Here is a 13,929-nt window from a genome sequence, read left to right as displayed (position 1 = left end):
CTCCTATATTCAACTCCCCTTGTTATGAAGGCCAAAATGCCATTAGCTTTCTTCACTGCCTGCTGTACCTGTATGCTTACTTTCAATGACTGATGAACAAGGACAAGCAGATCACATTGTACTTCCCCTTTTCCTCACTTGACACCATTCAGATAGTAATCTGGCTTCCTGTTCTTGCCACCAAAGTGGATAAGCTCACATTTATCCACATTAAACTGCATCTGCCCACTCACCCAACCTGTCCAAGTCACCCTGTATTCTCATAACATCCTCCTGACATTTCACACTGTCACCCAACTTTGAGTCATCTGCAAATTTGCTAATGTTACTTTTAATCCCTTCATCTAAATCATTAATGTATATTGTAAATAGCTGTGGTTCAATCACCAAGATCCTTTCCATAGTGAATTCTGAAGCAAAGTATTCATCAAGTACTTCAGCTGTCACCTCCGGTTCCATACACACTTTTCCGCTGTTACACTTGATTGGTCCTATTCTCTCACATCTTATCCTCTCGCTCTTCATATACTTGTAGAATGTCTTGGGGTTTTCCTTAATCCTTCCTGTTAGCCTTATAATTTTCTAGATCTCTATCATTACCTTGTGTTTTGAACCTTTCATAAGCTTTTCTTTTCTTCTTGACGAGATTTATTACAGCTTCTGTACACCACAGTTCCTGTACCCTACCATCCTTTCCCTGTCTCATTGGAACATACCTATCCAGAACCTCACACAAATATCCCCTGAACATTTGCCATATTTCTGCCATACATTTCCCTGAGAACATCTGTTCCCAATTTATGCTTCCAAGTTTCTGCCTGATGGCTTCATATTTCCCCTTACTCCAATGAAACATTTTCCTAACTTGTCTGTTACTATCGCTCTCCAATGCTATGGTAAAGGAGATAGAATTGTGATCACTATCTCCAAAATGCTCTTCCACTGAGAGACCTGACACCTGACCAGGTTCATTTCCCGATACCAGATTAAGTACAGTCTCTGCTCTTGTAGGCTTATCTACATATTGTGTCAGGAGCCTTCCTGAACACACCTAACAAATTCCACTCCATCCCAACCCCTTGCTCTAGGAAGATGCCAATCAATATTTGGGAAATTAAAATCTCCCACCACGACAACCCTGTTATTATTACACCTTTCTAGAATTTGTTTCCCAATCTGCTCCTCGATGTCCCTGTTACTATTGGGTGGTCTATAAAAAGCACCCAGTAGAGTTATTGACCCCTTCCTTTTTCTAACTGCCGCTGACCTGCGAGAAATCCCTCTTGGTAAAGCTATAAGTGATCCTGATCATGTGACTAGTCAGAGACTTTTTCCGATGTTGAAATGGCTAACATGGGAGGGCAGAGTTTTAATGTGATTGGGAGTAGATACAGAGGAGATGTCAGGGCTAAGTATTTTATGCAGAGAGTGGTGAGTGCGTGGAATGGGCTGCCGGTGACGGTGGTGGAGGCGGATACAATAGGGTCTTTAAGAGACTCCTGGATAGGTACATGGAGCTCAGAAAAATAGAGGGCTATGGGTAACCCTAGATAATTTCTAAAGTAAGTGCATGTTCGGCACAGCATTGTGGGCTGAAGGGCCTGTATTATGCTGTAGGTTTTCTATGTTTCTGTGTTTCTATATTAAAAAAAGCAGAAGTGGGTGTAGTGTAAATCACTCAATGTTTTGAAGATATAACCTACATTTTTGAGTTTTGAGTTACGTTTTGAGTAAACAAGCAAGCTTTTTTTACAAGACACATTTCATTACCCCATCTCGTCTCTGTCTGGTGCAGAATCAACTGTTTTCAAGCTTGTATTTGTCAGTTATACGCTTGGACTTAAATCCTTGGTTTGCATTCCAAGTAACAGACATCTTTTTTTCTACTTACTAGTAGCAATGATATCAAAAATATTTATGCATTTAAGTAGACAAGAAAGTGGGTAAGGCAGAGAAGGAAGTGGTCCTAATGCAGGCAAATTGGGTTAGAGTAGATAAGCAAAAAAATTAAATCATGATGGGCTGAATGGCATGTTTCTATGCCGTATAACTCTGGCCCAATTACACCTCTAATTGGCCTTTATTTACATATGTTAATTCTTATTCATAAAATTGTCATACATTGATAAATATAATATAGAAACAGGACCCCTGATCACTGAGTCTCAATGGACTGAATTACACTTATTTACATTCATCCCACATTAATCCCACTTTATATTCTCCCCACTTTCTCATCATCTACCCCCAGATTCTGCCATATATGAATACACAATGGCCAATTAACCTAGAGACCGATGCAGCCAGGGGATGTAGAAGGAAACTGGAATACCTGGAAGGGACGTACGTGGAGTTCTATCGATGTGTAGTGGAGAATATATTGACTGGCTGCATCACAACTTGGTAAGGAAACACCAGTGCCTTAGAACAGAAAATCCTATAAAATGTAGTGGATTTGGCCAAGTACATCATGGGCAAAGCCCTCCCAACCATTCAGCACATCTACATGAAACACCGTCATAATAAAGAAGCATCCATCATCAGAGGTGCCCACCACCCAGTCCAAGCTGAATTCTCGCTGGTGCCATCAGGTAGAAAGTACAACAGTATAGGGACTCGCACCACCAGATTCAAGAACAGTTGCTACCCCTCAACTATCAGGATCTTGAATGAAAGGGGATAGCTACACTCAATCACGCCATAACTAAAATGTTCCTATACCAATGATTTCATTTTAAGGACTCTTTATCTTATTATCTTATGTTCTCTTTATTTATTGCTATTTATTTTATTTACATTTGCACAATTTGTTGTCATCTGCACTCAGATATTTCATTGATCCTGTTGTAATTACTATTCTATAGATTTACTGAGTATGCCTACAAGAAAATGAAACTGAGGGTCGTATATGGTGACATATATGTACTTTGATAATAAAATTTACTTTGTACTTTGTACATGGTCAGAGGAACAATGTGCAAACTCCATACAGACAATACCCAAGGTTGAGATGAAGCCCAGGTCTCTAATGCTGTGGCAGTAGTTCTACTAGCTGTACTAACCTGCTGCCCATCACTGGCCAAATGGAAGCATTCTTTAAAATGCAGTGCATTTTTTTCTTGAATAGCAGACAATGCAGTAAAAGAGACAACATAACTTGGTTTTGCTCGCTCTTTTTATCATAGGTCTCATTTCTTTTTGCAATCTGAAAAAAAAACTGTTAAAACTTTGCTTAATGTAGCACTATCCAGCAGCGATTCTGTTCAAAGAACCAGTAGAATTTTCACTTGTAGGAAACGTCTCCAGTCCAGTTCTCAAATAGGCTTTGCAATAGCACACACAAAAGGAAAATCGGTTTACTTTTCCCCATCACTATCTTGAGATCCTTGAGATTCTGTCATCCTTTTCATTGCCCCAGCTGAAATGCCACAGAATGGTTTTTCAACCAGAGATGAGCAAAATTAGGCCATTTCATCTGCTCCACCATTTCGCCATGGCTGATCCATTTCTCTCTCAGCCCCAATCTCCTGCTTTCTCCCCGTATCCCTTCATGCTCTGACTAATCAAGAATCTATCAACTTCTACCTTAAATATGCCCAATGACTTGGCCTGCACAGCCACCTATGACAACAAATTCCACAGATTCATCGCTCTCTAGCTAAAGAAATTTATCTTCTTCCCATTTCTAAATGGACGTCCCTCTATTCTGACACTCTGTCCTCTGGTCTTAGACTCCCCTAACATAGGAAACATCCCATCCACATCCATCCTATCGAGGCCTTTCAACATTCGATAGGTTTCAATGAGATTTCCCCCTCATTCTTCTGAATTTCAGTGAGTACACGCCCACAGCCATCAAACGCACCTCATTTTCATGAACCTCCTTGGAACCCGCTCCAATGTCAGCACATCCTTTCTTAGAGAACCGGCCCAAAACTGCTCATAATACTCCAAGTGAGGCCTCACCAGTGCCTTATAAAGCCTCAACACTACATCCTTGCTTTTATATACTAGTCCTCTTGAAATGGATGCTAACATCTTATTTGCCTTCTTCACCACCGACTCAACCTGCAAATTAACCTATAGGGAATCATGGATGAGGACTCCCAAGTCCCTTTGAACCTCAGATTTTTGAATTTCCTCTCCATTTCGAAAATAGTCTACACTTTTATTTCTTCTACCAAAGAGCATGACCATACGCATCCCAAGACTGTATTCCATTTGCTGCTTCCTTGATCATTCTCCTAATCTGTTTAAATTGTTCTGTAGCCTCTCTACTTTCTCAACATTACCTGCCCTTCCACCTATCTTCGCACCATCTGCAATCCATACAAGTCTTTCTTCAGACTTCCTGCTTCCTCAGCACTATCTACTCTTCCTACCTTTGGATCATCTGCAAACTTTGCCACAAAGCCATCAATTCCATCATCCAAGTCATTGACCTACAAGGGTAGAAAAAAAAGCAGTCCCAACAAAGACCCCTGTGGCACACTACTAGTCACTGGGACCAACCAGAAAAGGCTCCCTTTATTCCCACTTTTTGCCTCCTGCCAATCAACCAATGCTCTGTCCATGCTATAATCTTTCCTGTAATACCATGAGCTCTTAACTTGTTAGGCTTGTCAAAGGCCTTGTGAAAATTCAATACACAATATCCACCTCTTTTCCTTTGTCTATCTTGCATTTAGTTTCCTCAAAGAATTCCAACAGATTTGTCAGGTAAGATTTTCCCTTATGGAAAAGTGCCTCCAGGTACCTCAAAACAACATCCTTAGCAATCAACTCCAACATCTTCCCAACAACTAATGTCAGACTAACTGGCCTATAATTTGCCTTCTGCCTCTCTCCCTTCTTGAAGAGTGGAGTGACATTTGCCATTTTCTAGCCCTATCCCATTCTTGAAAGATCAGTACTAATGCCTCCACAATCTCTTCAGCAATCTCTTTTAGAACCCTAGCTGTAGACCACCTGGTCCAGGTGACTTATTTTCCTTCAGACTTAAGTTGATCTATTTAACTTCAGTATTCACGGCATAAAGTAACTGTTGTGTATGTGGCCTGGTTACACAACAATGCTATTAATAGAAACGCTGGAAACAGCAGCTAAGTTTCATGGTTCTTTACTGGCAGAATTCCGAACTTGACACACATGTACAGATAAATATGCGCCTAATAGCGCATGCAACGATGTGTTACTAAAACAGAAAGTAGTCCCTTATTATAATTTAGGCTATATGGTATACTCCTCCCCTTTTATTTTAATAGTGTTTTTAATTTAATTTAATTGAATTTAATAAAATCAACTGATTTTTTTACTGGGGCATTATGCTAAACAAATACATTTACCCTTAACATGCAAACGCCTACCATTTGTTTACTTAGCAACAATAATATCAAATTATAACAAAGTAACGTAATATCGAATTTTAACAAGCCTTTTTATAACTTTTGGTCTAAGACACATTTATAACTCAAGTCTCTGGGGAGGGGGGAGTCTTCTCTAGATTGTACGGCACTGAAGCAAATAGGTCTTCACTCTATTGTCTGGAATAAATTAAACAATCCACAAATTGGCAGGTTTCAGCCATAAAGAATAGTCACCTCCATCTTGCAAAGATGGCGAAAGCAAAGTGAAATTCGTGAAACGGTGAATGTTATTCTTAAAAATATATACAATCATCAAAACTGAGATGGCATTGGAAAGTGTCTTCAAATAGTTTGTTCTTCAGTCTGTCAATAAACTTGTTTGTTTTAATACAGATTTCCATATAAAAGTCATGAAAAATTGACCTCTGAGCATAGGGAGTTAAGAAGATGCGTGCCTCCAACTTGTTAAGAGTTCTTGGCAGCAGATCACCTCTGTATAATGAGGTCTCCTCTGTGCAGCTGTCCTAGATATATACACATCTTTGTGCTATCGCTTGTCTTCTTTACCCATATCGCATTTGTTCCACTGAGCTAATTACACAGCCAATCTTCGTATTCTCCTTAGATTCCAAATAGATAGCCTGACCTTTATGATACCATTTTTTACCGTAATAGAACTTTACATCTTCTATTTGTGCTTCATACCTTTGTGCTGGTGATTCAGCAGGAGTGCTGGGAAGATGTTCAGGTGAAGACGGAGATGCTGGTCTTTTCAGAGATTTAAGCTTATTGAGCGTTCGCAGATCTTCCATTATCTGTTCTTCTGTTAACAAGTAATTTAACTGCGCAGGTGCAGGTTTTCATCTTTTGTCTGTAATTGGAGCAGGGTCATTAGGTCTCCTCCTTAGTTTCCTAGTCAGTATTGGCTTTACCTCCGTAGAATCTCCTGTGAGTTCCATTGTTAGCCTCTCATTCTCAATCATCTTTTTGTTTTCTTCTAACTCAATCTTCTTATCTTCAAATTCCTTCACTGCTGCTTCCTCCTCTTTAATATAATTCCTTTCCACTTGTTCTGTCTCCAGTTGCAGAAAAAGCTCTGCATTTCATATTCTTTCCTTGTATTGTTGATCTAGTTTCTTCATCCTTTTCTGATACTCCTGCAAAGTACCTTCCTGTAACTGTTGTAGCTGTCTTTTGAGAGATGTCAATTTCTCCTGGTACATCTGCTCTTTTACTTCCAGGTAGCCTTCATCGTCCTGCTAGTTGGCAATATCTGTCTCCCTTGCATCCTCTGTATCTTCATCCGAGTTGTGGCCATGGATACTGCGTTCGTCCTCATCATTGACGCTGTCTAGCTCCTCCTCATCATTGTATACCCGACAACGGGTGAGAGGAGAACTGCGGACATCTTCCCCTCCGAGCTGCCCTCCTTTGTTGACACATCTAGTGCCTTGATGGTGTGCCAATCCAACTGGATTTTCCTGAGCCACTCACGTCCCAGCAACGGTGGCCCTCCATTTTTCAGTACGTAGAGGTTCAGCTGCTGTGTTTTGGCTCCGTAGGTCACTGTCACTTTAATTTTGCCTTTGGGATGCACTTTCTGTCCTGTGTAAGTCTTTAGCAGTAGTTTAGATCGTTTCAGAGGTATGTGAGAAAACAGTCATTTGTAGTGGTGTACAGAGATCGCTGACCTCTGCCTAATCAGAAATCTGTACTGGGAACAAACTGCCGCTGTAAGAATAGATGGAGAAGTGAGTCAGTTTACGAAAATCAAGGGAGACATTAGACAAGGGTGTGTTTTCTCCCTTGAATGTTTAATGTGTACAGTGAAACAATATTACAAAAAATAAGAGACATCTTGGGAATCAAAGTTGGTGGTGAAAACATCAATAATTTTAGATATGCAGATGACACAGTGTTAATTGCAAGTACGGAGGAAGAACTACAAAACTTAATTCACATAGTTGTTGAAGGAAGTGCAAAACTGGATCTATCTATCAATTGCAAAAAAGACAATGTATGGTGATATCCAAAAAGAAGGGGAATCCTATCTGCAGGCTGAGAAGAAATGGGGAAGAAATAAAACAAGTCGAGAACTTTTGCTACTTAGGAAGCTGGGTGACATCAGATGGCAGGTGTGACATGGACATCAAAGGAAGAATAGGGATGGCAAAAGACACCTTTACGAGAATGAGGAGTATACTGACCAACACTAAACTAGGCATGACAACCTGCCTCAGAGCACCGAAATGTTACATTTATCCAGTTATGTTATATGGCTCAGAATGTTGGACAATATCTAGTAACATGAGGAAACGAACTGAAGCAGCAGAGATGTGGTTTTTGAGGAGGATGCGAAGAATATCATGGACGAAATGAATATCTAATGAGGTCATGAACAGAGCAAGCACAAAAAGAGAAATAATGTATGAAATCATGAAACGGCAACATGACTTCATTGAACATGTGATTAGGAAAGAGGAGTTAGAATGCACGGTAATTATGGGAAAGATTGAAGGAAGAAAGCAAGAGGAAGACAAAGACAAATGATGAGGAAGACAGCAGCCAGAGAACTGGAAATGAATACCAGTGAATTGATCCACTTGACCCGAAACAGGAGTGTGTGGGCCATGGCAGTCAAAGCTCAAACTGGGCATGGCACCTGATGATGATGATGGCAGAGATGACTGTTAAAGCTGAGCCTGTGTCCAACTCCATTTTCAGTCTCACACCTGCCACTTGTAGAGTGATCCTTATGACTCTTTGATCATCTGTCTCTTTCACGCTGTGAAGCTGCAGACAAGAAAATTCACTTTCGTCTGAGTGGTTTTCACCAGAACTACTTTCTTCCATTTTGTGTACATTGTTGTGTTTTCCTTTCTGGGGTTTCTTGTTTCTCTGTATGTTGTCCTTTTTCTGCTGTTTACTAGCTTTGCAAGTGTAGCCCTGTTTGCCACAGTTTCTGCATTCTTTGTCTTTCAACCAACAGTCATCAGGGTCATGTGACATGTTCCCACAACAGTAACATTTCTCTCCTTCATTTCTGTAAAGTGACATTTTATTCGTAGCATATTCCAGAGATTTTTGTTGTATCACCCCGTGCTGCTGTTTCTGTTGATATTGCAATGTTCAGCGCCTTCTCTAATGTAAGGCCTTTTTCACCCAGGAGCTTCTTCTGTGTGGTTTCACAGTGCATGCCACACACTAACCTGACCCTCAATGCGTCTGATAGACCAGGTCCAAATTGACAACGTTCTGATAATTTGCACAATTCAGCACAATATTCAGAAATGTTTTCATTTTTTCTCTGATTCCGTTCGTGAAATTTAAATCTTTCAGCTATCACCAGTGGTTTGTGGTTTAAATGCTGTTAGAGAGTGTCTACTATTTGCTTGAATGTTTTGTCAGCTGGCTTTTCAAGGGTTAACAAGCTCCATAGCAGCCCATATGTTTTTGCTCCCATAATACTGAGTAAGACGCTGGCTTTCTTTTCATCATTAACACCATTAGCCTCACACTGTAACTCCACTCTCTCAGTGTAAGGCTACGTCCACACTAGACTGGATAAATCCGTAACTGAAGCGTTTTCTCTTCGTTTTAACCTTCCATCCACACTGAAACGGTGTTTTCCTCCCCCGAAAATGGAGTTTTTCTAAAATGCTGTCCAGAGTGTGCAAATCTGAAAACGCTGGTTGGGCGGTGTAGTGTGTAAGGGGTAACCGGAACTTTTTAAAAACGCTATCATGACGTGCCAGAACAGATGGTGGCGGCAGCGCGGCATCTCATTGTTTTCTTGAACGCAACCTCCAACCTCCAGATTTCCAACACCACAACAACAATGGCGGACGGCTTCATGCATGTGTTGTTTACTTTATTGTTTACATTAATAGCTGCTTTTTCCAGTGGAGGTTTTCTTTGTATTCCTCGAAGACATTGTTGAAAACGTTCTTTCGCTGTTGTTGTAGGTACTCTAGTTTTTGACCAATGGAAATAACACAACGCTGCCAAGGAAACAGAAATAGTATAATGTTTCCTCTTTGCTTGTTTTCTGTAGATGTGTCCTGCGCATGTCCAGTAGGAGGAGATTCACCCAAATACCTGTTTTAATGTGGATGGAGGTATTTTCAAAAATGCCTGGTGTGGATGCCTATCGTTTTTACAGGAAACTGACGTTTTCAAAATTATCCGGTCTAGTGTGGACGTAGCCTGAGTTGCCTAGTCTTCAATGCCACTATCAAACGCTGTAATGGTTCCAATCATCACCATCTTTGTTATGTTAATTTAGCCTCATTTTCCCTTGTTTTCTTTTTAGCTAGCTCCTTGCAATCACAGCACGTTCCACTTGACTCACATGACCTTTTTGCTAGCGCAGGCGCACTCTGTCTAGATGCGTGTGTCACTCCTTTTCATCCCTCTTCTGGGGTAGGCAGACTCTCAGCCCCTGGGGGTCAACACTGGCCGTGGTCTCGCCTGGACGTGCTGCGGCTCCGTCTGTGTCTCTTAGCCTCCCGACGTTCCCGACCCCGGCTGCGCTCCCACTTCCTTTCGGACTCGCGGCCTTGCTCTGCCTCCTTCTCCCGCTCCTTGGCTCATTCCTTGCACTCTTCTTCCAAGTGCCATTATCAATTACAAACCACTTTGTAAAACATGGCGTTGAGATACGATGTAGGTTCATTATCCTCGTCGCCAATTTGTTGTGTATGTGCCCTGGTTTCACAACAATACTATTAGTAGAAACGCTGAAGACGGCAGCTAGGTTTCATGGTTCTTTACTAGCAGAAATCCGAACTCGACACACATGTACAGATCAATACGCGCCTAATAGCACATGCAGTGACGTGTTACTAAAACATAAAGTTGTCCCTTATTATAATGTAGGCTATATGGTACAATAACCAAGACATTAATGTGCAAAGCTACTTGCTAACAGAAATTCACATAGAATAACATCCCATGAGAAGCTACATTTCTCTTTATTTATCATCAGTTCTTGAATCCTGTGATCTAGATGGCAAGTACATAAGTTGAGGCTCCCTTTTGCTACCTGTCTTTGCAATCTAGTATACTCAATTATGACATAAGAGCCACTGTCTAGCAGGTATTAGAAACTGAGTGATGAGAAGGTCTTAGCAGGGGTCAATTATCATAGATTGGAACTTTGCATTCCACTAAATAATGCTGTCCTAGTTATTTTTTTAAAGAATTGTCTATGGTTCGATTCTGTTGAATTTGCTAATGGCTGGCATCAACTCAAATTGGAACAGGAATGCTGTCAATATCTCAACCAGCATGAACATAGAGGAAAATGATTCTATTTTTGTTTCAGGGCATTTGTAATCACATGATCACAGCCAGTGTACGGTTTCCTCTTTACTTATCTCAAGGCGATTACATCATTGCTCCATTTTCAGAATTAGGAAACAGAAGTGATCTTGTGAAACAGTTCTGCTTTTGTGAAGATGGCTTGGAGTTCCTCTTCCAATAGTGCAAAAAAGGCTGTGATGTCTATAATAATTGAATAACCATTTATTAAATCAGTATTCTGCAAATTTGCAGATGACACAAAGATTAGGGTGTAGTGAATATCGAGGGAAGCTATGAAAGCTTATAGCATGATTTTGATCAGCTGGGAAAATGGACTGAAAAAAGGCAGAGGAAATTTAATGCAGGATAGGATATACTATATGCAATGAATGGTCGAGCTCCAAGATATGCTGAAGAACAAAGGGACCTAGGCACACAGATTCATAATTCCTTGCAAGTGGCATCACAGGTAGGTAGATTCATAAAGAGATCTTTTAACATATTGGTCTTCATAAACCAGGACACTGAGTACAGGAGTTAGGCGGTTATCTTGAGCTTATACAAGACATTGGTGAGATGAAATTTAAAGTATTGTGTGCAGTTCTGAACAATTACCTACAGGAAAGATATTAATAAACTTGAAAAAGTGCGTTGAAAATTTACAAGGATGGTGTTAGGGCTTGAGGATCCGTGTTAGAGAAAAAGTCTGAGTAGGTTAGGATTTTATTTTCTGGTGTGCAAGAGAATGAGGGTAGATTTTATAGAATAGGGGTTCCCAATGGGGGTTCCATAGATCCCTCAGATAATGGTCCATGGCATAAAAAAAGAGTTGGGAAGCCGTGTTATAGAGATATACAAAATTACAAGAGGTAGATATAGGGTGAATGTATGCAGGCTTTCTCTCCTCCATTTGGACAAGACTAGGACTGGAGGTCATTGGTTTAGTATGAAGGTAAGATACTTAAGGGGAATCTGAGGGAAAACTTTTCACTCAGTGTGGAATGAGCTGCCAGCAGAAGTAATAGATGCAGGTTTGATTGTAACATTTAAGTAAGTTTGGATTAGTGCATAGGCTTGAGACGTTTGGAGGGATATAGCTTGGGTGCAGGTAGATGGAACTGAGCAGAAGATCAGGTCAGTATGGACCAGATGTCTGTTTCTGTGCTGTAGTGCTCTTTGACTCTATTCAGTGGAATGCAAAGTGTCAGCCTATGATAACAGTACCCGCTAAATCTGTTAACATGGCTAAAAGAAGAAGCAGATCAATAGAATGATGATCTGTCCAGAAACATGACATAAAATATTTCACATACAGCAATGATTGGGAAGATCTTCCACCAAGATCTGTCCAGATCCGCAGAAGATGAGGCCAGAACTTCCCCTTCCTTTCCAGCCCTGATAAAGGGTGTTGGCCTGTAAAGTTGACTCTGAATTCTCCTCCATAGATGCTGCCTGACCTGCTGAGCTCCTACAGTATTTTGTGTGTGTTGCACCAAAACTGGGCAATTCCCGTGCTTTCCTCCTACTAAGCCCATTCTGACCTTGAAACACTTCCACTGAGCTGGTGGATTACTCAGGGCATTCAATTAGCTTTACCAGCTCATGGGTTGGAAAATCTACCTGTTGTGTCTTTGACAAGTGAAACCTGGTACGTGTACAATGATCCTGTTAGAAGTCTAGAAGCTGAAAAATTAAGCAGATCTTTTTATTTGAGTTAATTAAGTAAATTTAATTTATTTTACTCAGTTTAATTACTAGTCTGTTCATTATTAGTTTTTTTCAATAGTGTTAATTTTTAAAAATCTAGTTGACATCTGGTGGATCAAGAGTTGGGGCCTCAAATCTGCTCTGTCAACACACAGTGCTATATTATGCTGCATTAAAACCAATGAACCAGGCTTTCAGCAGGAGATTATGATGAACAAAACAATGCACTTGGCACAGGTAGCCAATGATGTCAGGACAGAGAACAATCTGCTACAATACACTTGAAGTCCCACCACTAAATACATAGAAAACATAGAACATAGAAAAGCTACAGCACAATATAGGCCCTTTGGCCCACAATGCTGTGCCGAACATGTACTTACTTTAGAAATTACCTAGGGTTACCCATAGCCCTCCATTTTTCTAAGCTCCATGTACCTATCCAGGAGTCTCTTCAAAGACCCTATCTGCACCACCATCGCCGGCAGCCCATTCTGAGAGGGCCATTCACCACTCTCTGCGTAAAAAAATTAACCCTGGCATCTCCTCTGTACCTACTTCCAAGCACCTTAAAACTGTGCCCTCTTATGACAACCATTTCAGCGCTGGGAAAAAACCTCTGACTATCCACACGGTCAATGCCTCTCATCATCTTATACACTTCTATGAAGTCACCTCTCTTTCTCCGTCACTCCAAGGAGAAAAGGCCAAGTTCACTCAACATATTCTTGTAAGGCATGCTCCCCAATCCAGGCAACATCCTTGTAAATGTCCTCTGCACCCTTTCTATAGTTTCCACAACCTTCCTGTAGTGAGGTGACCAGAACTGAGCACAGTACTCCAAGTGGGATCTGACCAGGGTCCTATATAGCTGTAACATTACCTCTCAGCTCTTAAACTCAGTCCCATGGTTGATGAAGGCCAATGCACCGTATGCCCTCTTAACCACAGAGTCAGCCTGCTCAGTAGCTTTGAGTGTCCTGTGGACTCGGATCCCAAGATCCCTCTGATCCACGCTGCCAAGAGTCTTACCATTAATACTATATTCTGCCATCATATTTGACCTACCAAAATGAACCAACTCACACTTATCTGGGTTGAACTCCATCTGCCACTTCTCAGACTAGTTTTGCATCCTATCGATGACCCGCTGTAACCTCTGACAGCCCTCCAGACTATCCACAGCACCCCCAACCTTTGTGTCATCATAAAATTTACTAACTCATCCCTCCACTTCCTCATCCAGCCTTATAAAAATCACGAGGAGTAGGGGTCCCAGAACAGATCCCTGAGGCACAGCACTGGTCACCGACCTCCATGAAGAATATGACCCGCCTACAAACACGCTTTGCCTCCTGTGGGCAAGCCAATTCTGGATCGACAAAGCAAGGTCCCTTGGATCCCGTGCCTCCTTACTTTCTCAATAAGCCTTGCATGGGTTACATTATCAAATGACTTAATGAAATCCATCCTTCATCAATGTGTTTAGTCACATCCACAAAAAATTCAATCAGGCTCGTAAGGCATGACCTACCCTTGACAAAGCCATGCT

General features: G+C 41.1%; 1 protein-coding gene and 1 pseudogene across 6 annotated transcripts in view; one reads left to right on the top strand and one right to left on the bottom strand.

The window, feature by feature from the left end:
• The window catches only part of ptprea (protein tyrosine phosphatase receptor type Ea), a 303,826-nt gene that overhangs the window by 87,480 nt on the left and 202,417 nt on the right, over window positions 1–13,929 (top strand). The window lies entirely within an intron of this gene.
• LOC134358660 (sin3 histone deacetylase corepressor complex component SDS3-like) lies at window positions 5,832–8,219 on the bottom strand (annotated as a pseudogene).

Source organism: Mobula hypostoma, chromosome 19, assembly GCF_963921235.1.
Source record: "Mobula hypostoma chromosome 19, sMobHyp1.1, whole genome shotgun sequence".
Lineage (NCBI taxonomy): Eukaryota > Metazoa > Chordata > Chondrichthyes > Myliobatiformes > Myliobatidae > Mobula > Mobula hypostoma.
Note: the sequence above shows the minus strand (reverse complement) of the source record. Positions and strands in the feature narration are given on the sequence as shown.